Below are 23,493 nucleotides of genomic sequence, written 5' to 3'. Positions count from 1 at the left end.
TAACTTGGGGGTGGGGCCAGGTAGACCCGCGGCCCTCACACGCGGCGGTAGTGGGACGGAGCTGGATTTCCGGAATACATGAGGGTCTGTATGGTCCGGCGGGCCCGGGCGATGTGAGCGATAGTTGTACTTAGGGATACCATCACTTCACTGCAAAAATGACAGGTCTGGCCGCAAACTGCTGGCAGCAATTGTGACAGGTCTGGTCGCAAAAAGTGACAGGTCTGGCCGCAAACTGCTGGCAGCAATCACTCTGGTCTTAAAAGTGACAGGTCTGGCCGCAAACTGCTGGCAGCAATTGTGACAGGTCTGGTCTTAAAAAAGGTGACATGTAGGGCTGACCCCCAATTATGACAGGTCTGGCAGCAAAAGTGACACGTGTCACTTTTGCTGCCCCGTGTTCCCAAAAGTGACGTGTCACTTTTGCTGCCAAGGGTCCCTAGAGGTGACTGGTCTGGCCGCAAAAGAACTCTGGCCGCAAAAGTGACACGTGTCACTTTTGTTGTCACGTGTTCCCAAAAGTGACACGTCACTTTTTGCTGCCAAGGGTGCTTAAAAGCAGCTGTCCCCGAAGGGGCGGATGAGTCCCAGGGGGAGGGTTGTTTTGGCGACCGAGGCGTGGCGGAACTGCCCTGAGGCCATGTGTCCCTGTTGTGGTGTAGAGGTGTATGCCTCTTTTAGGGGTTGTGGTTTCTTAGAATACATATAAGCCGTTGTCAGGAGCCTGGTGCAGCAAGCAGACGCCGGACTACGTGAAGGGGCGCCATAGCAAAATGAAGAGATACAACCCATTTGTGAAAAACCTTTGGTTTGATGGCTCCCAGACCCCCATCAGTAGATATTACAGAACCTTCAGACCCCTGGTAATGGACGAGAATGCTCAACCAGAAGAACCTAAGGATATGGGCTGCGACGTTACTACTTTTGGCGGTGACCCTTGCAGGCGTATGGACGACATCAGTCTCAAGGATTGGCCTCACCGTGCGTCCCCGATTAAGCTCGACAGCAGCGCTAGCGAGGGTTCGAGTGACAGCGGGGCGTCTGAGCAAAGCATGCTCTTGGAGTTGGAGGAAGATGAAGAATCCATAGTTCCGCCTAATACCCCGTCTATGAAGACTTGGGTTTTCAGGAGGGTATTGTTCCTGAGAAGGCCCCGGTGCAACAGTCTGATCGAAGCATCAAAGCTGATGGGGCATCAGTGGATATTAGCGACTCTCAAGATGTCAGAGCCGCAGCTGAGGGCTGTGAACATGTGAAGGTTAGTAAAAATGTTATGAGCCGCCATCTACATAAGGATGTATTTTATTTCTTCAACTAGCGAACGATAATATCTCTTCTTTTTTGGCCCCTCTAGACAGCAACCCCTCCGGGATGCATTTACTTCATAGTGCACTACGACAAAGAAGATGTACTGCCTCCTAACACTCCCGTCTATGAAGACATGGATGTTCAGGAGGATATGAGTCCTACGAAGGTAGTTGTGCAAAGCCTGATACAAGCATCGAAGATGGTGGGGTATCGCAGGATATTACCGACTCTCAAGATTTCAGAGCAGCCGCAGAGGGCAGTGAAAATGTGTGGGTTAGTAAAAAATGTTAGGAGTAGACCCTTTATATGAAAGTTTGTTTTGTTTCTACCGCTAATGGTCTGTCAATATTTCTCTTTGGAACCTAGGGTGCAACACCGAAAAGAACCGATGCCCAGGGGCAGACTGCAAAAGGGCACAGCTTGAATCAGTCTTGTATATGCTGTTCAAACCAGACTGGAAGTTCCACAAAGCCGAGTGCAGATGTTCCTATGGATTGTGAAGATGTCTCTAAGAACGACGACTTTGAAAAGGAAACACAGAGGGTCCTCAGAGACGTCATATTGGGTGTTAAAGGTTTCGCAACTGTGGTTGTACGCACATGTGTCAATGGGACCATTACAACGTGTGTTTCGGCCACCATATTAGGGACCCTCAACAGGGGGCACACGAGTGTCTAGCCGAAGCATATAAAGAACGAATAATCCTGTACATATGTAGCCTGCTAGACCCGCACAAGATGTATAAGCTGCAAAGAGTGGTGCACGGACTGAGCGTTGAAAATAAATATGTCCACCCGAACATGCTGAAGATCTTGGCGGCGACACTCAAGGAGATAGGCTATGCCAGCGACCCCTGCGCAAAACTAAGAAGTATGCCAAGCGTATGTGTTTGCTGTGACAGAAAGATCGTAGAAAGACTCATAGAAAGGTGCATGTGTAATGTGTATATAAAAACAGAAAAATAGTGTCCCTGGCACCACAAAGGTTTTTTATAATAAATAAGTCCTGATGTATTGTTACACGCTAGCGTGTATTTAAACTAAAGTAGTAGAATGTTACACCCAAAAGACGTCTGTGTTAAGCCGTACTTACTATGCATACTGTGAAAAAATATGAAACCCCTTTGTCTATGATTTGCTAATATTCTTTATTTTTAATAAAATGTTCTTACACAAAACAAGCGTCTTTCATTTCCTGTGCTGTAACGACTGATAACATGTCAGGGGACCTGTTAAGAAAACTTTATTATGATACAAGCGGGCTGGCAGCTTTGGAAGTGTCGCCGCTCTATATAGAAGGGCTGTGAATGAAAAGGAGTCGGTAAGCAGTGAAGCTGTGAAGACGTGGTTATCAGGAGAGGAGGCGTATTCACTCCATAAACCTGCCAGAAGACGTTTTAAGAGGCGTCCTACAATCATTAATGCACGTATAGATTATCAGTGGCAAGCGGAGATAATCAGCCTTCCAGATATAGCAAAACATAATGGTGACGCCTGTTATATATTAACAGTCATAGATGTGTTGTCCAAGTACGCCTACGCAGAGGCGCTGCGTGATAAAAGTGGGGCTAGCGTCACAACCGCTTTTAAAGCCATCTTGGATAAGGGGCGTATTCCTCAAAAACTACAAACAGACGCCGGAAAAGAATTCTTAAACAAGTCATTTCAGAAATTATTAAAGCAGCACAATGTACAACATTTTGTAACACACACGGAGGTAAAAGCAGCGATTGTAGAACGGTTTAACAGAACTTTAAAGTCTAAGATGTGGAGGTATTTTATGGCACACAGCGCCTATAGATACGCAGATGTTCTACAGGCTTTTTTAGCTGAATATAATGCCAGTTATCATAGGACCATCAAAATGGCACCCGAAGAGGCAACACCTAGTAATTTGTTAACCGTTTGGAGAAATGTGTATGGTTATAATTTCGGTACAAAGGTGAAGAAGCCTGTTTTTAAAAAGGTGCTCACATAAGCATTTCAAAATTGAAAGGAGTGTTCACGAAGGGTTACCAACAGACATTTAGCGATGAAATACTTATAGTGGAAAGTGTGGAGCTTAAGGAAGGGTTGCATATTTACAGGTTAAAGGACTACGATGGGGAAACGGTGTTGGTTTTTTTTTACAAGGAAGAGTTACAAAAGGTGCCCGCTGATCCGAACCGTGTGTATAGGGTTGAAAAGGTTCTGAAAAGGAAAGGTAGCGGTGCTAAGAGCCAGGCATATGTCAAATGGTGGGGATGGGCGGAGAAATTTAACAGTTGGGTGTTGGCCAGCTCCCTGAAGGGTGTGTGAGCTAAAAACAGCTGATACGATGGAGACAACGCCCTTTTATATAACCTTACCATCCAACGCTTCTAAGGACATGTTCACCAACAATCAGATTTCTAATTACACCGTCAAATTGGCTAAGCCTGTGGACCTGAAAGGGGACTGGGAGGTTGCCCTAACAGAAATCCAATACCCTAGAACATGGAATACATTTACAGCGGCCGAAACCAAGTTTCACATCAAGCGCGAACAGGACCCCATGGGCATACACGTATCCTTCCCTTACGGCTACTACCCAAACGTTTCAAGCGTTGTCGACGCAAACAACAAATCCATGGCTGGCATAGAACCACATCCGAATATTCATCTGGTGCTAGATAACGTTAGAAGGAAGGTGTTTCTTAAAGCCATAAATCGCAACACCCTGTTTAACTCCTCCGGTAAATTAAGAAGGGTTTTAGGTACAGTACAACATGTGAAAGGTCCGGTGGAACAAGATCACACGTGCCCCGATATTAGTGGTTGGTTCTACACACTCTATGTGTATAGTGATATTGTAGAGGCTCAGAGGATCGGGGATAGTTACTCGCCGCTGTTAAGATGGGTCCATGTACAAGGTGATAATAATACGGTGGTCAACATACTATTTAACAAACCTGACTTCGTCGCAGTTTCTAAAAACCATTTTGACACTATTTCAATTATGATCTACGATGATCAGTCTGAGCCAGTGGCCTTTAAATACGAGAAAGTTAAGCTTCATTTAAGGCCTAGACAGGACAGGGGATATTAAGCAGCCAGAATGGTGGTTATGAAAACATATGGGGATCCTTCTATGTACAGGGACTATTACAGAAGTCAAGCCGGTTATAGAGGACTACCATACTTTCAAGGTTCACCTGTTATGTACGGGGCTGTATTAGAAGGATTCTTTAGGAGTCTGTTTAGAAGAGCTATGCCTTTCCTGAGAAGAGGCTATGAAATTGCAAAACCTCATGTTAAGGCGGCTGCTACGAACATTGCCCAGGATGTGGTGGGGTCTGTTACATCGGCGGTTGCAGAGCGCATGAACAAGAAGGAACTGGTTTGGTGTATAAGCCACGCGCGAGTGTCAAAAGGAACGTTGTGTTTCCAGACGCAGGGGACCGCCGGTCCCCTATAAAAAAAGGAGGAGCTCTTCAAAACGCACTCAGAAAAGAAGAGCTCCAAAAAGGAAGAGAGCTGCGAAGAAGCGAACCTGCTCTAAAGTAAATATTTTTTAAAGCCTCGTAAACAACGCCAGGGCCTTCATACATTGTGGATCTGGAGAGTGCGCCAAATCAGAGTTAGATTTACTTACTCTAAAACCCACGCAGACAAGCATCGAAAACAGCTTCTTCATGGAGGAATCACCTTTAACAGCATTGACACCGTTTGCCCCTATAGAGTTTTTTGTGTCAGGGTCCACGGATATGTATTTGGATCTCAACAACACGCTGCTGTATCTTATGTGTAAAATCGTAAAAGCGGATGGGGCCGACATTGAAGAGGACGCTAAAGTGGCAACGATTGCTTACCCGCTAGCTACCATGTTTAATCAAGTGGACATCACCTTGGGCAATTGACTCATCAGCCAGAATGATAACATGTACGCCTATAGAGCCTACATTGAGAGCATTCTAAATTACAGTAGCGACGCACCTTGACACACAACTTTCAGCCGGTCTCTTTCACAGGGATACATACGGTCAGTTTGAAATCACAGCTCTGGATGGCACCAATAAGGGTTTTATAAAAAGAGCGGGGCGGGCAGCAGCCAGTCGTACCTATGACCTCCTGGGGCGCATACATTCAGACCTCTTCTTCCAAGATAAACTGCTCATCAACGGAATTGATCTTAAGATCAAGCTCAATTGCAACAAGGACTCATTCTGCCTCATCAGCGAAGATGCAGAACAGTACAAGCTGAACATTCTGTCCTCAAGCCTGTTTGTAAAGAGAGTGAAAGTGTCCCCGAGCGTCAGGTTAGCACACGCCGAAGCTTTACAAATATCCAACGCCAAGTAAGCTGTAGAAAGAGTATCTCTGAAGGTATTCAGTATCCCGGCAGGTACCCGCTTAACACAACAGCAGAATTTATTTCTGGGGCAGCTACCCAAACTCGTCATCATCGGTTTTGTGGACAATACAGCTTTTAGCGGTACCTATGCCTCAAACCCCTTCAATTTTAAACACTACAGTATCAACTACGCGGCTTTGGTCCATGAGGGCAATGTGATTCCTGCAAAAACTTACACACCCAGTTTTACAACTGCCAATTACATCAAGGAATTTCAAGGACTGGTTTCGATAACCGGGAAGCATCAAAGGGACTGTGGTGTGGCCTTGTCAAGAGAAGGCTCTGGGAGCGGATACACGCTGTTCGCATTCGACCTAACACCCGACATGGAAGATGGCGATCACTACAACCTGGTAAAAAACGGGATTCTAAAACCTGAAATACGTTTCGCAGAGCCACTGAGGGCGATTGTGAACATGGTTGTATTCTCTGTATTCGACAGCATCATTCAGATCAATCACGCCAGACAGATTTTGTTTGACTATCTTTAAAACATTTGTGAAATGGATACTGTGCAGATACGTTCCTTCTTAAGCAGACATAAATACGCTAGGAAATACTTTTTAGGGGTTTTCCCTAGCGATGGGTTACCAACCGAAATAGGGTCAGAAAGACTGCGCACCCTAGTCTTTAACACAGACCCTCATGACAAGGGTGGGACACATTGGGCTGCCGTGTTTATAGCTAGTGACTGGGTTACAGTGTTTGACAGTACAGCAGAGTTCCCTGAACACAGTATCTATACACAGCCTATATTCAAGTTTGTGAAAAAAGCTGCAGCTGTGGTGGAGTATAACAATTTAAGGTTCAGGATTCCACGGCCATCACATGCGGGGGAACACTGTATTTATTTTATCGGTAAAATGTCACAGGGTGTTTCTTTTAGAAATTTCTTAAATCTATATTCAAGGGATCTTGTTAACAATGACACTATAGTTGTGAAATATGTAAAAGAAAACACAAGGGCATAGGTCAGACCTGTGAAAATGACGACCAGCCGCCTGAAACTGAACTCGGACAAGACGGAGGTCCTCATCCTGGGCTCTTCACCCTCCGCCTGGGACGACTCCTGGTGGCCTCCCGCCCTGGGCACCGCACCCAAACCGACAGACCATGCACGCAACCTGGGCTTCACCCTGGACTCCTCCCTCTCCATGACCAGGCAAGTCAACAACGTCTCCTCGGCGTGCTTCAACATCCTACGCATGCTACGGAAGATCTTCTGGTGGATCCCCACCGAGACCAGGAAGACCGTCACCCAGGCCCTCGTCACTAGCCGACTGGACTACGGCAACGCCCTCTACACCGGTACCACCGCCAAGCTCCAGAAGAGACTCCAGCGGATCCAGAACGCCTCAGCCAGACTCATCCTCGACATCCCACGAACCAGCCACATCTCCGGACACCTGAGAGACCTTCACTGGCTCCCCGTCAACAAAAGAATCACCTTCCACCTCCTCACCCACGCACACAAAGCCCTACACGACCAAGGCCCGAGCTACCTCAACAGCCGGATCAACTTCTACGCTCCCAAACGCCACCTCCGATCAGCCAACCACGCCCTCGCCGCCGTCCCCCGCATCCGAAGAGCGACTACAGGAGGAAGGTCCTTCTCCTACCTGGCCGCCAAGACCTGGAACTCCCGACCGACCGACCTGCGCCTGACCCAAGACCACCTCTCCTTCAGGAAGAAGCTGAAGACCTGGCTGTTCGAGCAGTAGCGGCACCCCCCCCTCCCCCAAGCGCCTTGAGACCCTACGGGTATGTAGCGCGCTCTATAAGTGTCATTGATTGATTGATTGATTGAAAACAGAATATTCAGCTTGTCAAAACTGTAAGGGTTTATAACAGATGTGTGCTTAATGTTGAACTTGTAAAATAAAGACATTATATTTTTTTAAAACATGCATTCAGACTCTGGATTTCAATATACATGCACCCTTAATGTTTTAAAAGACGACTGAGATGGATTGAAAAGTTATAACGTGTTTATTACAAACAGGTAGGTAGGTTGGCCATTAGTTTGACAAACTTTATTGAAGGAACCTATGAAGAAAAAAAAACAGACACGTTTATACACACAATTATTCAAAAAGTCTGTAGAAACATCAAGGGGTAATCCATGTGGGGGATTTGGTCAATGCCTTTTTTCGAGGTGGCACCGCGGGTGCAGGGGTAGACCAAATAGGGGATAGTCTTCGAACGTCAGAACCTGTAGGCGATGGTAGTAGCAGTTGACGGTGTTTATTATTACCAACGAGCGTGGAGGGTATATTGAGTTCAGCAGCGGCTTTCAGAAACTGATCCCAACCTCACGGTGCATTTTGAGGCGTTAGGATTTTGGGGTGCGTGAGACCTTTGACTAGATCGTACATATGCGACCCTGCAACCGGTTGTCCCTTGTATAGAAATTCACCTCGTTCATTACAAGAGGTTAGGTCTTTAGAAGCTGCGAGTTTACTCATTATCATCTGCGCAGCCACTCTGTGGCTTTGGCTTATATTTTTTAAGAGATCGACAACAAAGGTATCTGAGGATGGTGCAAGATCGGGAGGCGGTTTGAAGGGGCTGAGGGGCGTTGGCAGGAGCTGCTGGTTGTTCAGAATCCTGGGGTATATAGAGTCAGCTTGTTCTTCTCTGTATTCCACTGGGTGTAGTAATTTAAGAATTTTTTGAGAGTGCTGATGTAAAGGTTAGCCTTGTTGTAGGGGTTTAGATCCGTCCTGCTCAAAATGTCTTTAATTTCAGTATCCAGGCGTAGAGTCTCATTTCTACGGATATCCCAGGCGTTGTCCGAGGAAGACCCCATATGCTCCATTTACTGCCTAGGAACCAGATACATTTTTGTGGCATGATCTTTCACTGGCCCGAGAGGAGGCTTGTAATTACAGGTATAGCTATACCCAGCAAGTTACCTATACAGCCCCCAGACTGTTTCACCAGTTTCTTCTTGGTGATGAGTGAGGCCCTTTTATTACTGAGCTTCTTGATAAGACCCCTCTTCTTCTTCTCACCTGTAACTGAGGCTTTGATATAGGGACGTTGCCTTTTAGGGTGTTTAGGGCTATTTCTGAAATTGCAGACACTAAGGGCCCCATTAGGATGGCGGGCGGGCTTTGCCCGCCCGCCATCCTATCGGAAATCGGGACCGCCCGCCCTAAGGGCGGGGGTCCCGCACGCACCATTAGGATGTGCCCGCCACAGTGGCGGGCACATCCTGTATATTGAGCATTGTGGCGGGCGGAGCTCTCTGCACCGCCCGCCACAATGCAGAAAATGCACTTTTACATTTTCATTTGCAAAGCGGCAGGCACCGCGTGGTGCCTGCCGCTTTGCAAATGACAGTGAAGGGGGGGTACCACAGGTACCCCCCATGTGCACCCCCCAACTGTACTTCACTCTGGGGGCCCGCAGGGGGCCCCCAGAGTGAAGACCGCATGCCTTTCCGTGGCGGCATTGCCGCCACGGAAAGGCATTGTAAAATGCCTATGCTAATATGGCTAGCGGTGTCTGATAGACACCGCCACCATGTTATCCCTTTTCCGCCCCGGCCGCAAGGCGACCGGGGCGGAAAACAGGCGGGCGGTGTTTCCCACCGCTGCGGTCCCCTCCGCCATCGTAATATGGCGGGGGGGAATGCAGGGAAGGATTTCGGGCGGATTGCCTCCGCCAGGGTGGCGGTGGCCACCGCTACCCTGGCGGAGGCAATCCGCCCGACATCCTAATGGACCCCCAAATCGTCAGAAGCGGCGCCCAGGATATCCTTTCTGTGTTGGGGGCTGGCTGTAACAAGCATTTTCAGGAGAGCTAAATTGTGGCGTAGGGGGCAGACATGGTCAACCCTGTGCGTTATAAGGGCAGGTCTGTAAATGGCTCTAAAAGACATAATTGCGGCTTTTTATAGGTCCGGGTCTTTGGGCATTGGGGTGTAAACTACCAGTAGCTCTGGGGGAAAAACATCAGCCCTCAGTCTATAGTCTTCTAGAGTTTCATTTTTTAAGTCTACCAACAGGTAACCGTGGGGGTTTGCTGTAGCGTCGTTAAAGGCCTCCATGAAGAAGTGGGTGTTTCCGGGGTACATCTGTTTAGCTATGACGGCTATTTGCTGTTTGTCACGGGGGGTTTTAAATAAAACAAGGTAAGAAGCATTGAGAGCTATAGACCGACTGTTCTTTCCCTTGTAAAACAAGTTCTGCACAATGTAGCAGATGCTTAGATTGCGATGATGTGAATATTGAGTAAAAGCTCTAACTCCGGATGATCACCACCTTCACGCATAAGGTCATTGACAATTATCATATTTACAAGGGTTGGGCAGTAGCTCATCTTTTTTATTTTTTTATTTTTTTATTGCCACAGTTGGGTCATTTGACAATTAATACATTCACAGCATCAAAAAATATACATATCCATAATCTTCTTTTACAAAATTGTCTGAATCAAATGGGGAGGACAAGATGACCAAATATATATACAAAACACGTAGATCCATAAACTATTCCTCTAGATATTCTTTAAGAGCCCCCCAAATCGATATACCTAATCGTTTTTTCCTAACACCCTTTACAGCGTACAGATTCCATTCCAATTCATATACATTAAACAATTTCCTTCGCCAAAATTCAAACATCGGTGCTTCAGGTTGTAGCCATTCCGTGGCTATACATAACGGGGCAATGGTCATTGCTACAAATAAAAAGTTCTTAAATTTACACAAATTCATATTGTCATTGACACATTGCCCCCCCCCCTATTAACATAAGTGCGGGGGATATTTTAATCGGATAATGAGTAACTAAAGATATGAACCTTTCTATACTGGAGATGAAAGACGATAGTTTGGGACAGTTGTAGAAAACATGAACAACATCTGCATATTCCCCTCCACACCGAAAATATTTTCCATCATACATAGGCCCCCATGTTGCCATTCGTTTGGGCGTGTAATATAATCTAAATATAGTCTTATATACCTGCGCTTTCAGATTAGCTGACAAACACATATCCTTAGCCATCAAAATAGTATCTACAACATTTTAGTCGGTTTCCTCCAACTGATTCTGCCAGTATACATTATATTTGTTCAAGTCGTCAGGTTTATATTCCGTCAGCAACCGATATATCATACCAATCCTTTTTTTTGATCGGATTGCCTCTATTAATTTATTAGGCGTGGGTGTGTTTAATTTCTTTAAACAAAAATCTCTAACTTGTAAATATTTAAAAAAAGAAGAATGAGGTAACTGATATTTGCTTCCCATGTTTGAAAAAGATCTAAATATTCCGTCTGCCTCAAATAAATCACCAATGCTGACCACCCCTTTCTTACTCCATTCCTTCGCAACACTATCCCAGAATATCGATGGAAGTATTTTCTCCGCTGAAAAAGGAGTGTAATATGAAATTCTCTTTAACTTCATAATCCTCGCAACCTTTCTCAAAACTTTATATGCGGACTCAACTACCTTAAAACGGGTGTGCTTGTAGTAGTTCCCCTCCAGCTCTTTTAACAAACACCCTTTGCATGCTCCCCTCATAATAGATAAAATATCGAAGGGGACTCTGCCGGGTCCTCAATTTGTTCTCCAGTCAACAAGATTCTCATTCTTTGTAAAAAACAAACATAATAATAAAACACAAAATCCTGAATCCCACACCCACCTCTCTCTATTGGCAAAGTCAACCATTTCATTGCTCGCCTAGTTTTACCAGGTGCCCAAAAGAATTTTATACATAAAGTTTGCAACTTATAAATATGATTTAGGGGTTTCTCTAAAGGAATACTGCGATATAAATATAGTATCTTGGCTACCACATTCATCTTGATGATGTTACCTCTCCCAATTATGGACAATTGGAGTCTCCCCCATCTATCTAGAGATTGCTTAAGTTGTTGCAATATCTTATCCCAATTAGCGTCCACTATCTCTTGTGTATGGGATTTAATTGTAATACCTAAATATGTCACTTCCGGAGTAACCCTATAATCGTTAAATTGAACGCTACCTGAACAAAGCTCCTGCGTTTTTGCAGCATTTAGATTATAACCGGAGCTATTTCCAAAATCAATGGCCAGGCGTTCAATCTCTTTCATTGCCTGCCCAGGATCAGTGTTAATAATGGCTATATCATCCGCATATGCGAATACTGAGTGAGGTATGTTTGAAGTGTAGAATGGTTTAATATGTGGTGACTCTAGCAGTTTAATTATGAATGGATTAATAAATAACGCGAAGAGAAGTGGAGAGCAGGGACATCCCTGGCGTGTACCTCCTGTGATGACTATCCTTTCCGACTTTCGGCCCATAGCTACCACTCTCGCGTTAGGTGAGCTGTACAATACCTTAATAGCTCTCAGGAAGTTTTTACCAAATCCCATTTTATTCATTACTGCCCATAAATAGGTCCACTCTACGCGATCAAACGCTTTCTCAGCGTCGAGTAATATCAACACCAAGTCTCTTCTCTCAATTTCAGCTATATCTATCAAGGTAATCACCTTATTACCATGTGCTACAGTTCCTCTATTTGGGATAAACCCATGCTGAGTCAATAATACTAAAGGTGTTATGACCTTAGACATGAGGTTTGCAAGCATCTTCGAGTAAATCTTGCTATCGCAATTTAGTAAGGATATGGGCCGATATGAGGCGGGCTGCTCTCGGGGTTTCCCTTTTTTTGCGAAAACTACAATTGAGACATCATCCCATGACTGTGGAGCTCTCCCCAGTTGTGCCATTCTAAAGGTCTCCAACATAAGAGTTTTTAAAGGTTCAAAAAAAACATTTATATTCCCCTCCCCTGGAATAAAATCAGGGCCAGCTGCCTTCCCATTCGGAATATTTTTGACTGCTCTTTCCAGTTCTTCCATTGAAAAAGGCTCATCTAACGCCTCTTTCTCAAAATCTGTTAATTTAGTAAAGATGATCTCATGCAAGAAGACACCAGGAGATAGGGTAGATTGATGGGTATATAACTCAGTATAAAACTGGTATAATATTTCCAATATTTTCTCTGGGTCTTCATACACAACACCACTTTTATCTTGCATTTTCGCAATTTGGCGAGCAGACTCCTTCATTTTTAATTTTAGGGCCAGTGCCCTTCCTATAGCCTCCCCATACTCATGGATATACCTTCTATATAATAAATATTTCCGAGCTATCTCCTCAGACCAAACTCCTGTGATATTAGCACGGCATTTAGCAATTAACCCCTCATACTCCTGGATTTTAGTCATATTATCCCCCTTCTCTATTTCTTTAATCAGATATTCTACAGCCTTACACAACTGAACATACAAGTCCCGCATTTTTTCCCGTTGCTGATTTTGATGATAAAGTCCATAACTCACCGCTTCCCCTCTAAAACAAGCTTTCTAAGTATCCCAAATTACTCAATATTAGTGGAATTCCTGTTGTTCTGTATAAATTCTACAATCCATTTACCCATATATTCTCTGTATTGTTCATCCAGGCAAAGCTTCCTGTCGAACGAAAAGCTCCTGCTTTGTTTCATTTCTCCAAAATGGGCAACCTCAATTATCAGTGGGGAGTGGTCCGATGTTACCCTAGGGTATAACTGAATCTTTATTTTGGATTGAATACTAGTTGAAGTAAAAAAATAATCTAAGGGGACAAAATTCCTATGTGGTGAGGAATAATAAGTATACCCTGGTAATGTTGGATAATTTTTACTCCAGATGTCAACCAGCGCGTAATCCTTAACTAGATTGTATAATGCTTTAAAAACACGTGGTTTTCGCCCCTTATAATTCTCTGCTCCAGCCTCTAACTCCCCAGCCATCAAGTTAATGTTCAGGTCCCCACACACAACCAAGGGAGAGCTCCAATTAGCCAGCTCAGAGTTTAAATACTCAAATACGTCCCCCTCATCCAAATTAGATCCATAAATTGAACATAACGTTATGTGTGTGCCTCCTATATTTAATGTCACAATCACCCATACTGCGTACAAGCGTGCCTAAACGCGGTCTAATCAAGATCATTACCCCTCTGATCAAGCTTGTTTGCAGAGATGCTGCTAACACTGTGTACCCTAAATCAGCAGCTAGGCCCCTTTTCTCCCAGGGGAGATGGGTCTCCTGTAAACACAAGATGTTCGGTTTCATAAAACAAATTTCAGAAGCAATCCTCTTCCTTTTATTTATATTGTTGAGACCCGAAACATTAAAAGAACAAATTTTGATATTCCTAGCCATCACAGTACTTTCCCACCATCTTTGCCGGATGTATGACGTTACAACGCAAGCTATACAACGCATGTATTTACAACGCATTTTTTACAACGCAAATACTTTTACAACGCATGTTTTTACATCGAATACTGTTACAACGTGAGATAGTATTATTAATCGAAAAGTACCATTACAACGAATACAATTACAACGCATCTCTTTACAACGCATAAATAACGTTTTTTTTTAATGTAAAATAAATCCTGGCACGGGATGCAGGAAAAATGGGGGTTTTGGGTGGGGAAGTGTTTTAAAATGTAGAGAAAAACTGATCATTAAATGAACGAAATGCCAAATATGTAATAACATTAATACTTGAGTATTGAAATTAATACTCGAGTATTAAAAAAATACTCATTTCATCGTAATTGTTCATTTTTTTACAGAAACAAAGATTTCTAAATTATATCAAAGTAAATATTTCATGCCATTAAAAAAAAAAACTCTTCGTAAATACAAATAATATACATACACATAGACGCCATTTTAAACTATGTAGTTCCTAAATATGTCCTACAACTCTTTCTATGAAATTTATACCACAACACTACTTTCAAAATGGATGCCAAAACGGAACGATAAAGTTAAAACAAAACAGCATTCCCTGATTTTTATAATTATAACTTCACACATAAATGAAACGTTTTTAAATAAAGAATACCAACGCTATGTTTCTTAAAAAACAATGACACTGCGTAAAACTTATAAATACGAGCAAGACCCCATTTTAAATCAGTTGATTCTCAACTCCCAGAGTGACCTGACGTCAAAAGCTGACCCTCTGACCTCTTCATTTAGATAACACCAGATTCTATCGAAAAAACATTACTTTTCACTACACAGGTAAGTTTCTCTAATGAATAACAGAAATGTTTTCTCAAAACATGTAAAACGCTGCCCCTAAAAAATTTTTCTTTCAGTAGAACAACAAAATAAATAGCAACAATATGTTGCTATATTTAAAGAAACATATTTCATTTATAAAAAGCCTCAGCATATGTAATGCTGAATATTTTATAAATAAACTAAATTATTTAATAAAATTTATTTCGATTTATTAAAAATATGACATAATAGAAACATCACTAAATGTGACATTTTTAACTATAGATGATTTTCTATAAAGTGTGAAAAAAAGACCTTGTTTAGAAATATCCGAGTTTGCTACAGGAGCCGCACTGCTCTTCAAAAATAAATTAAAGGTACTTTTCAAAATGATACAAATTTATTTTCTACAATAATGAAACATAAAAACATCTACTAAACCACACATATTTATTCTGATTTTTACACAGAAATTGGATACGCAAAAATAATTAACAATTCCCTCTTTTGAAATTCTAACGTTGAGTATTAAAGAAGGTAAATATTTCATTATTAACATAAAAGCATTTTTTAAACTGTGTTTATTACTGAAAAAAAGAGTATAAAAGGCAAAAAAAATCGATTTAAATTGATTTTAAATGACTCTATAACAGTGCTGCATTAGAGAAAATTTTTGAAAATGTAGAGATATCAATAGCAATACGGAAACTGTAGAATAGAGTAGAAATATAATTTCTTATTCTAACTCCATGAAGGTGCTGCAGTAGAAAAAGTGTGGATTGATGTTTGAGTATCAATTACTATTCTAACTCCGTGTAGATGCAGCATTAAGCAATGTGTTAGATAATATAATGGCATCAATTACTATTCTAACTCCAGGTAGGTGCAGCAAAACATAAAGTGTAGGATGGTGTAGGCATATGAATTAGTATTATAACCAATGTTCCCTCTAATTTTTTTCCTCTGTGTGCGACAGTGTAAGGTCTGTGTGCGCTGCAACCTAGGCTATGTGCGCCAATAACCAGACCGTGCGTGTGGGTGCAGCGCCAAATATCACTCCAAACTTTTGCTTTAAAAAGTGAAAAGACGGTCCATTTTCTCACACATATCTATGTGATTGGTGTTAAGGCAGGTTTGAAAGCATCCCACATAGCAATTTGAAACCTTTGCAGCTATGTTGCTGCATTTCTTTTCCTAATATAGCTGGGCTGCGGGGTGATTGTGTGCATTTGTGCAAGTTTTCATGTTAATTTCAGCTCATGATGGGCGCTGCGATTACCATAAAAACTTAAATGCATTAAAAATAAAATTATAATAAAGTTGTTAATATAATTTCACTTTTTCACAGTTTCAGGACTTTCGACTAACGCATTTTAATGCTACTGTCCGCATGACCGCATTAAAATACATTAGTCACGTATTCTAGCGCCTCTCTAACAATACTACAATTGAGGTACACTACCAATGAGGCAGCACCAGCACGCTAAAATTGTCTAACATATATGAGCATGCAACTGTGCCTTCAAATTTAAAATGCTATGCGTCACAGATAGAATTTTCATGAACAGCACTGAGCAGGCATGCCAGAATTCAACATATCAATTAGCCGTGCCCCAATCAGCCTTCCTGTGAGTCTACTCTGGGGGTACCAGACATCACAAGGGTGATCCATGGGTGGGTTTTGCCTGCTGTTTTCCCACAATCACACCACCCTTTTGGTGACAAGTGTTTAAGTGCAACCGGCAGAGTTAGGAGGCGTTTTTAAAAACAAGCTTATAATCCATATTTTCAGACATTCTGTTTGTATGATCTGGGTTTAAAGCAATAATTGCTTATATACTTCAAAACACTTTGTTTTGGAAATAATCTGCTTTGCCACACTTTTTGAATCATCGTCGTTTAACTAGTCTCACGTCAATGAACCTATTGGAAAATGGACATTGGGAGATTCAGGTCGTTACCCAACCCTTACCTCACCTACCACCTTCTCCACAAGGATGGGGCGCTGCACTCTTACTGCTTTGTCACACGGTAGCTGCTGCTGAGGGCAGATCATTGTAGGGGTCAAGAATTAGGTTTTCAGGAAAGGGAATGGGATTGGTAATTCCAAGTATACATGATTCAGATCCCTAGAGTAACAAGCATTTGCAATGCAATAGGTCTTGCATTTGCGAGAGTTTCAGCTATTGGCATTGTAAATGGCAATGCCTTTTATTTATGTGTTTTCAAAACCAACATATATATTAAAGGCATTGTCATTTCTAATGAGAAAAGCTCAAACTCTTGCAAATGGGGGACCACTATTATAGAGACTGCATCCCTTTCATTAAACGCTGTATTCAGGTTACAGAAAGCTACCATTAAAGTGAAAGCACGGCATGAGGAGGTTTTATCCCCCCCCCAAAAACATTTGTTCACATACAAATGTTTTTTTTTTTTGTTAAAGCGCCCCATGCCATGCTTTCACTTTAATGTTGGCCATGCCCCTTTCTTTAGACATAGTTTGCTGTAACCTGAATAATGCGGCAGCTTCTAAAGAAAGGAACGCAGTTACACGGTATACTTGCATCCATTTTAGAGTGCTCAATATCCGTATGTGATGTAAAGAAAGTTCATGAAGTAAAATACTTTTTGCGTACTTTGGAGCAGCACACCCTAGCACGACAGTCACCAAGGTCACAAGACCCTTGAGCTAGGTGGCTCTAGGGGGGTGCAACTGCACCGGGCGCTGACTTCGGGTGGGGTGAGATGCTTGCAAGTATATTATATTTCTAAAAGCACTTGCTGCCTCCTTCCTGGCCTCCAGCAATTTTAGGCAACAATAAAAATATCATGATAACTCCAATGATTAATGTCCTAGAGAGAGATGGAGTTTTGCCAATTGGAAGTTTTGACTCATGGAAAGGTAGCTCAGAGGGCTAATTTGCCTGCTGCAAAGAACATGTACCATCCAAATCACAAAGTGCACATAATGTAAATGGGTCAGTGGGTACTGCTTTTACCAGTGAGATTCTTTTGGTAGTTGCAGTTTATACGTCAAAATCCTAACATAAAACAATGAGCTATTAACTGTCATCTAAGAGCTGCAGGTCTATTTAACCTAATGTTGCAAAAAGGTTTCATTTGAATAGAAATCAATTCTGGTTATTAAAGAGAACCCCCAATCATGGTATTACATTCTAAATTTAGTGGATTTCTCCAGACCAATCACTATTAAACTACACAGCCTACTAGTATGGGTGTCATGTGACTCCTACACCTTGTAGTCCTTTGTCTTATGGAACATTACCTATACAGAGATTTACACACATATGAGTGATTATCTCTGTGTAATGAGTGTAATGTAAAGTGTTTTGACACCCTACACTGGTATCAGTGGTGTTGTAAATCAAGTTAAATTGAGAGAGTGTGGGTATGGAGACTTGAGGGGCACTGTTAAAGGGTGGTAGTGAGGGAATCAGACATCAAACATTGTGGCACAGGGCTCCACCAGCGCTGAAGCCGGCCCTGCCCTTGAGGCCAGGCCACCTCACCCATTGGTCCCTCCATTGGCCTTATTTCAGCAGTAGTAGCTGCAACTCACCAAGGATCGGCAATGCAGGATTTGCACGCACACCAAACGAAGTTCACAAACTTCAGTCTCTCTGCTTCATGAACAAGCACTTTTAACATGTGCTGCCTGCTTTGGGGCCACTGGAATTATGCAGCAATGGAGGACAAAATGATGCCGCAGTGTTGTCTAAAATATGCAGCAAAAAAGGCTGCAGCGTAATGCAGTATATTTTTCTGATACTTTATTATTTTTACAGATGGTAAGTCTCTGGAAAAGTGTTGTCTTATTAGTACCAGTGTAACATACAAATCCAGCAGTGACAAAGGTGATCAGTCAACTTTTGCAAAGGGCCGTCCACTTCGCAGAAACACTAGTCACATTCCTTAGTAACATTTGATCGAGCTATGGGGCCAGATCAAACAGTAGAAAGTACAGACTGGTTGGTATAGATTCGTACAGCTTGGAACTGCAGCACTAAGCACGGCCGGGGGAAAGGGGGAGGGTTACTATGCGGCGTACAGCCCGGCCTACGGGCTGTGATTCTACCGCACACAGCAGTGGTCCAGACCCAGTACCGCCACACACAGCCTCGCGTCAGAGCTCCAGATGAGGTACAGAATTACACCAGCCGTCTGGGGCTGCGGTGTGGGGTGTATGGCTGATCCCAGAGCTGGGGAGTCATACCAAAAATATAACCCTATTCAGCAGGGCCCAGTATAGGATTCGAGGGCTGGGGTGTACCTTGAAGGGTGTAGCACAGCCTTGAGGGTCCAGACTAGCAATCTGTAGTCTGGTGCCAGTGTAAAGAACGGTCATGCTGTCCAAAGCACGCAGCATAGCACCCTGGGGGTCCAGTATAGTGCTGCGATATATAGCCTGGTCCCACAGCTAGCGCTCAGATACTGTAGCACATGGCACAGCCTAGGGGGCACAGGATAGCCGTGTATAGCCCAGTCCCAGGATGGGGGTCCTGCAGTGCCGCACTTAATACTGCAGACAGTCCAGTATAGCGCCAAGATGTAGCTAAACCAAGATGTAGCGCTTTGATACTGAAGCACAATCCTTATGCGCCCAGTATAGTGACGTATAGCCTGGTTGAGGGCCTTGAAAGTGGAGCACACAGCTCAGCCGCCGAGGATGCAGTACAGCGTTGTGTATATATAGCTTGATACCGGATGACCCACTATAGTAAGGTATAGATTGGTTCCAAGGTGGAGCTTTGATACTGCAGCGCAGAAGTCAGCCCCTGTAGGTCCAGTATAGCGATGTATAGGCTCATCATATCGATGGGGCTCTGGTAGTGCAGCACACAGCATAGCGCCAGACAGCTCAGTATAACAATGTATAGGCTGATGCCTGGAGTAAGCTCTGATACTACAGCACAAAGCACAGCCTTTATGGGTCCAACATAGTGATGTACTGCCTGGTTCCAGATGTAAGGCTCTACAACAGCAGCACCCAGCACAGCACCGGAGGGTGCATTATTGTGATGTTATATATATATATACATATCACACAGGTTTCTCTATTCAGAGAAGAATTTGAGTCGCTCCTTTCCATGAATTTAAAAGCTTTTATTAGCTGGCTGCAGAAAGGCATTTCCTAATGCATTTCGGTCTTCACTGAGACCTTTCTCAAAGGGGCCTCGGCAATTGGCGGGTTTGGCAGCTTGCACAGTGGGAGGGTTTTTATCGAGAGTTCAGGCCCTCTAGTGGATACCTCAAGGGGCTGGCTGTCTCTCAAGTCCTGCTGGTCATTATAGTACGCTGCTGCTACTCCGGATATTTCCCATGTAATGGGTACTGCCGTGAATTTTAAAACTGCAGTGGTTTTTCATGGAATGGAGCGACTCAAATTCCAATGGAATGCACCACTTTTAGGTAACAAGGACACATCCGAGGTCCAGTTCGTTTGATTCCCCTAGGTAGACCTCTGATGTATAGCACAGCCCCCGTGGGTCTAGTATGATGATGTATAGCCTGGTCCCAGGGGTAGGTTCTGGCACTGTAGCGCACTGCACAGCGCTGGAGTGTTCAGCATAGTGCTATGTAGTTTGACCCTCACATAGGGCTCGGATACTGCAGCACACAGGGAACCCCTTATGAGTACAGTATAGCGTTGCACAGCCAGAACCCAGATGTAAAGCTCTGCAACTGAAGCACACAGCACAGCACCGGAGGGTCCAGTAAAGCGATATGTTGCCTCGTCCCCCCGCCCAGATATGGATTTTATACTGCAGTGGTCAGTACAGCACTAGAGGTTGCTGTACAGCTCGATTCCCTCACATAAGGCTCTGGTACTGCAGTATACAGTGCTGCCAAGGGGCTCCAGTACAGCGATGCATACCCTGATCCCAGGGGTAGGGGATTACATTTAGCGATGTACAGCTGATTGCATCGGTGGTGTTCTGAAACGAAAGTACACAGCGCAGCTCTTAAAGGGCCAGTATAGCGATGTACAGCCAGATCCCAGAGGTAGCGTTCTGATACTGCAGTACACCGCACAGACCAGCGGGTTCAGTATAGCGATGTATATAGCCTGGCCTGAAGATGGTTCAGTGTATGTATACCTTGATCCCAAGGGTAGGGCGCGGATACTGCAGCACAAATCATTATCAGAGTGCTACCTCTGGGATCTGGCTGTACATTGCTATACTGGCCCTTTAAGAGCTGCGCTGTGTACTTTATTTTCAGTGTATGCATACTGTGGTATTCCTAAGGTGAATGTTCCTCCTTGATCCAAAGGGTAGAGCTCAGATGCTGCAGCGCACAGCACACATACTGGAGGGTTTAGTATAAGCAAATGCCCTGTTTGTAGAGTGGCTGCATTCCTTCTCTTAATAGAGGGCAGCTGCGGGGTGATTGTGCACCTCTGTTAACGTTTTCATGTTAATGGCAGCACCCTTCATGAGCTGCCATTAACATGAAAACTTTAAAAAAAGGCACACTATCACCCCCAGCCCAGCTCTATTAAGAGAAGAAACGCAGCAACTCTACAAACACAGCGTGTGCCTTTAGGTGATTCTAAAAGCGCACGCTGTGTTTAGTGCTGCATTTCTTTTGTTTTCTTGAGTGTGGCTGTGGGCAGATCGTGTGCTTTTGTTTAAAGCATTCATGTTAATCACAGCTCGTGACAGGCTCTGCAATTAACACGAATACTTTGAACAAAAGTTCACAATGAGCCCCACAGTCACACTCTAGAAAACAAAAGAAATTTAGCAAGTGCTTCCTCCTTGGGAAAGAGCACTAGCTAAACTCCTCTTCAAGTGCGAAATGCCCGTTTTCGCGCTGCAGCGGGGGCGCGAATGATCTCTGGGATGTGTGTGCGCGCCACACACACAGCACTGCGCGCTCGGGGGCACGGAGGTGCGGGCGAGCGCATGCGCGCGGCTTGGAGGGAACACTGATTATAACTCCAAAAAGGTGCTGCTTTAGATAAAATGTGGGATGGTGTAAGGATATCAATTACTATTCAAACTCTAGTAACGTGCAGCAGTAGGGAAAGTATTGGATTGTCAAGGGGAAATAATTACTATTCATACTATAACTAGATGCAGCAGTAGAGTAAGTGTGGGATGGTATAGAGATATCAAATATTATTCCAACTCCAGATAGGTACAGCAGTTGGGAAAGTGTGAGATGTTGTAGAATTATTATTTCCTAATCCAACTCCAGGTAGGTGCAGCAGTAATAAAAGAGTAGGATGGAGTAGTGGTATACTGTAATATTCTAACTCCACGTAGATGCAGCAGTAGGGAAATTGTTGGATGGTGTAGGGGAACAAAATAGTATTCTAACACCAGAAAAATGCAGTAACAGGAAAAGGGTAATATAGTATAAAAAGAACAGTAAAGTAAAATTTAAATTTTACACAGTATTGTTGACATTTTTAACTGTATCATAAACAATTTACATTAAGACAACATTTCCATTTCCTGAATCATTTTTTTAGAAATTCAAATTATTCTTCTCATTAACAAATAACAATCCGATTCCAAAAAAGGGCAACAACCCAAAATCCCAACAAGAAACGAAAAAGCAGAACAGAAAGAAGACTACAAAGAAATAAACCAAAACAAAAGGTATAGAAAATACATACTGCAAGGGAAAGTGTTGTATGGTGAAGGGGCTTTCTTTACTATTGTAACTCCAGGTAGATACAGCAGTATGGAAAATTGTGGGATGGTGTAGGAGTATCAATTACTATTCTAACTCCAGGTAAGTGCAGCAGTAGGGAAAGTCTTGGATGGTGTAGGGGTATCAAATAGTATTCTAACTCCAGGTAAGTGCATCAGTAGGGAAAGTATAGGATGGTGTAGGGGTATTATTTACTATTCTTCCTCCAGGTAGGTGCAACAGTAGAGAAATTGTAGGATGGTGTAGGGGTATTATTTTCTATTCTAACTCCAGGTAGGTGCAGCAGTTGCAAATATGTGGGATGGTGTAGGGGTATCAAATACTATTCTAACTCCAGGTAAGTGCAGCAGTAGGGAAAGTGTGGGATGTTGTAGGGGTATTATTTACTATTCTTCCTCCAGATAGGTGCAACAGTAGGGAAATTGTAGGATGGTGTAGGGGTATTATTTTCTATTCTAACTCCAGGTAGGTGCAGCAGTTGCAAAAGTGTGGGATGGTGTAGGGGTATCAATTACTATACAAACTCCAGGATGGTGCAGCAGTAGGGAAAGTGTGGGATGGTGTAGGGGTATCAATTACTATTCTAACTCCAGGTAGGTGCAACAGTAGGGAAAGTGTAGGATGGTGTAGAGGTATAAATTACTATTCTAACTCCAGGTAGGTGCAGTAGTAGGGAAAATGTAGGATAGTATAGGGGTATAATTTACTATTTTAACTCCAAGTAGGTGCAACAGTAGGGTATTGTTTGGATTTTGTATGGGAATAAAATACTATTCTAACATCAGAAAAATGCAATAACAGGGAAAGGTTAGTATAGTATAAAAGGAACAGTAAAGAAAATTTTTAAATGTACACAGTATTATTGACATTTTTAACTGTATCACAAACATTTTACATTAAAACAACATTTCCTTTTTCATAATCTTTTTTTAAGAAATTCACATTAATCTTCTAATCACCAAATAACAATCCGAATCCCAAAAGAGAAACAACCCAGAACACAACCCAAAAACGAAAAAGCAGAGCAGAAACAAGACCACAAA

The sequence above is a fragment of the Lissotriton vulgaris genome, chromosome 5 (assembly GCF_964263255.1).
Source record: "Lissotriton vulgaris chromosome 5, aLisVul1.2, whole genome shotgun sequence".
NCBI classification, from domain to species: domain Eukaryota; kingdom Metazoa; phylum Chordata; class Amphibia; order Caudata; family Salamandridae; genus Lissotriton; species Lissotriton vulgaris.
The sequence above is the reverse complement of the archived record's forward strand: the minus strand, read 5'-3'. Positions refer to the sequence as shown.